The following is a 4226-nucleotide window of genomic DNA, read 5'->3' as shown; positions in this document are numbered from 1 at the left end:
GGCTATGGCCGCCTTGCTGGGTTCTGTTATTTACGTGACTCTACCAACGCCTGGCATAGACTGGCTTGTGTTTATGGCAAGGGCTGTGCCCAACTGGGCACGAATAGGGAAGGCCCAGATGGAGGAAGTTGTTCCATGAAGTTTTTAAACCTCTTTCTGCTGCACAGTCTCTGAGAAGACCCAGCTTGTTTTTCTCCCAAACGAGTTGATGTCTCTTTAGAGCACTGAAGGAGATGGATCATTTTCCTTCTGCATTGTGAGGTATCCACATTGCTCTCTTAGAGCATATTCATAGAAAATAATGGGCATTTATATATTTTATATATATTTATAGTCAATTCTCTTTTTTTTTTTCTTTATGAACTGATGGGAAATAATATCTTGGTTTGGGAGAAAATGATTTTGCCACCAGGCTTCACGAGCCTCTCTTCATTCATTTCAAACGTTGCCCATTTTAACATTAACTTCCAGAGGCGCCGTATGCCAGTACAATACAGATCAGAAATATTGAGTGCATTACAAGTAGCAGGTTACACTTCAAAACACTTGGTTCACAGTGTTTGAGACCATTAATCATTTTTATTATTCTAAAGGACTGAAAGGGCTTAGAAACTTTGCCTAGGAAGCAGTATAGATTCTGAACAGCTGCACTACGACTCCTGCTCACATTAGGTTTTGGACAGACCATTGATTTTCAGTAAATGTTCTTGGCGGCCAGGAAGTGCTGAAACTGGCAAACTTTCTCTCACAAACTCTTTTTTATTTTTTTTTTTCTTCTGAAATGAAAAACATGCTGGTTATTCTGATTTAGATCATCAGTATGGCCCTGATTTACCACTACATCACACCCTCATAAAACCGGAGTATCAAGGGACCTCAGTTACAGGCCAGACAAAATCAAATCCACGGCAGGGAGCAAATACACAATTTTGCAAGATTTCTTTTTTTGAGTCTGTGTTAATAGGCACTGCATATGTCAACTCTTGCATATGTCTTTTCTTTGTTGTTATGGCAATTATTAGCAAGGAGGATATTCAATACAATTTGGCTGTCTGTGAATCCAGATTTTCAGAATAGACTGAGAAACATTGCACTTAGAGAAAAAGTAGCACATCCACAAACTAACAAAGTATTATCATTCCCTATGCAATTGTGTCTGCACTAAAATGGCATTTGATTTGGTCTCTTTATATTTTTGCATACTTCGTTCTGCAAATGAATATACCAGACACTGCACAGAGAGATGACAGGATACTTTAGCCTGGGTTTCCTTCCTGGAAGTTACACTTTATTACTTGTAAACTAGAAAATACAACCTGCATTGTTCCCAAACCCGTGGAACTGTTTAAGAAGAGAGGCATCTAGAACTAGCTACATTTTTAAGAGATAATAGGACTGTAGTTTGGACTTGAATGTTGGACTTTAATGCATAAGAAAATCTCAATTCAATAATAAAAAAAAAAAGCTGTGTTTGAAAATGGCATTCTAATTAAATCTTATGAAGATTTTAGAGACAAAGGGGGCAAATAAACATCATTTGCATCCCCTAGGTAAAGCAGTATCACTCTTTCTTTTATTTAACCTTTTTACTTCTCTTTTCATGCCTCTTTAAAGCTCTATTGGTTTGGTTGGGGTTTTTTGTAGAGGGAGAAAGTTAGGAAATTGGAAACCTTCCTGCCCTGCCAGCAGAGGTGGAAAACAAAAATGTTCAGTTGCCAAAACCTAGAATTATGTTCTGAACGGATGCAATATAAAGCAGCAATATTTTGATATTTTCAGTTGGACCATTTAGAATGGAAATAGAATTATATCATATTTGAAAACAGTTCTGGAAACTGCAGAAAAGCTGCAGTCTTTGTAATTGGATTTTTCTTGAAAAAGATTCTTATGAAGAGCACTTTCAAAAAAGAAGTATTGTAGTTGGGTTAGTGAGGAGTACAGCAGGGAGAGAAATAGAAACATTTTCTGTATTTGACATTTGCAGTCCTATAGAAATTTTCATGTGGAAAAGCCTGGGGAAAAGAAATTCGAACAGAGCATCTGATGTGATTGGTCAGATATTCAATATAAAAAAGTCTCCCATTTCCTTGCTCAGTAAAAATAAATTTACTGTTTGTGGCGTTTTGTTTCTAAAGTCAGGCCATTACAGACAAATCTCCTTTCTTGGTTTTTTTTTTCCCCCTTGGGTTTTTTGTTTGTTTCATTGGTTTTTATTATTACTGTTTGTATGTTTGTTTGGTTTTTATTTTGGGGGTTTTGGTTTGGTTTTATTCATTTTTTGTTTGGTTGGCTTTTGTTTTGGGGATTTTTGTTTGTTTGTTTTTTCATTTTTTGCTTGTTTCCGATATGGAGTAAGTTTCTAGTTTTCACGGCTTTCATAAGCTCAAACCAACTCATGCTGAATGAAACAAATGAGATCTCCCCAGCTCTGTAAGGTTTAAAATCTCGTGATTCTGGGGTGAGTGTCCCAGTGTGAGTGTGGAGCAGCCCTGCAGGGATTTAGTGCCCCAGGGCTGGCACAGCTGCCATGGGTATCAGACAGGGAGCCCACTCGGGCTTATTTATAGAGACCCACACGCTTTTCATCTCCCTCTGGAATTTTTATTTCAGTAGCATTTGAGATCCCAGCCCTCCTGCCCTTTCACATGAGAGCATGGTGCCTCTCCTGAGGAGCTGAGATTTTAGGATAGGCAGACAAAGGCAGAAGGAGGAGAAGGGCTCCCTCATTCCATCAGCTCAGCTCCGCGTCCCAACAGGAAAACTGGGATATGGAGCCTGGCCCATTTTGAGCTGCGGTTTTTGTGTTTTGGTTGGGGTTTTTTAAAGACAGTCATGCTTTGGGATTGCACAGAAAACCAATTTGCTGCACAGTGCCACTTAGAAAGTGAACTCGTGTCTGGACAATTTTCCACCGGAGCCTGTCCAACTTCCCAAACTGCTTTCTTTTGTTGCTTTTGGGATGAACTTGACTTTCATCGCACAGAGCCCTCTCCTTTGTTTTCAAAGGCTTTTTCTGCCAAGCCAAGTAACTGTATTTCTCAAGCACAGTCCTCTGAAGGCACTGAAGCATGTTGAATACAGAAGAGTAATTTGTTCCCTCAGGCTGTATATGTCTTGTATTAAAAATTACAAGATGTGAATCTGTGGCTGTGCTGGGAGCACACACTGGATTTGTTGTATGGTGAGAAGAGAACAGGTTATGGTTAATCTTGTTCATTCATTGAAGATAAGAGAGGCACTGCCCTTTCTGCTTTTTTGTTTTCTTGGGTCTGGATCAAATTCCCGTCTGTCCATCAATGTGAACAATTGCGTCTGAGTCAAGAGTGCTTTGATTAAAAATGATATGGCTGGAAACACCCTTTTTACTGAGAAGAAATGAATAAGGAAATGGCCCTCATGTGTGAGCTTTTGGGGAGAGACTGTCTGCTCAGCTCACAGGCCAGTCAAAATATGCTCTCCAGCAGGGAAATTAATAAATAGACCAGCTTCAATAGATGGAGATTTAAGGGCAGGAGACTAATGTTGTTCTAAAATTCTTTTGGGTTGGAACTTAAATCCAATCTTAATGAGGTCATAGTAAAAAATTAATTTATTTTCTGTCTTCCAAACAATATCTTCTTTGTTAAACAGGAAGATTTTTTGGAGAGAATTTTTTTTTTCAGTAATTATTTTTATGTATGCTCAAAAACTGCGTGAAAGCTCTGGCCTCTTTCATTTCCTGAAGACAATCGTGATAACCTTAAATGGACCACATGAATGTATTAATCTCATATTCCTAAGTGTTATGGAGAATTGAGAAACCTCCATTATCTGGATTTCCTCTGTATGGGATGTCAAGAATGATATGAAAGGAGTGGTTTTGTAGTGAAAATACAAAACTGCTGAGTAACAGCAACATGAGTATACAGGGGCCTGGTTTGGACTAGTCTCCAGTGGAAGTGGTGGAAACTCCATCATTCAAAACATCAAAGTCTTGTGACTGTTGAGAGTCTCACAATACCGGGTGTTTTTCTTGAATCTCCAGCTTCTGGAATCAATGAATTTGTCAGTATTTCCATGTATTTTACATAAGCAAGCACACAGGCGAGCTACTGGTATTGCTGCTTGTGGAGAAAAGCTCAGAAATGAGACTCTGAAAGATTCAGATAGTAAAATACAAAGAAGTAACAGTTCCTGATTTGGCAGATCTGACAAATTTTGAATCTGCAAGTTTGCCCATCCTTCAG

Source organism: Melospiza melodia, chromosome 19 (genome assembly GCF_035770615.1).
Source record: "Melospiza melodia melodia isolate bMelMel2 chromosome 19, bMelMel2.pri, whole genome shotgun sequence".
Classification (NCBI taxonomy): Eukaryota; Metazoa; Chordata; class Aves; order Passeriformes; family Passerellidae; genus Melospiza; species Melospiza melodia.
This window is presented reverse-complemented; position numbering follows the sequence as displayed.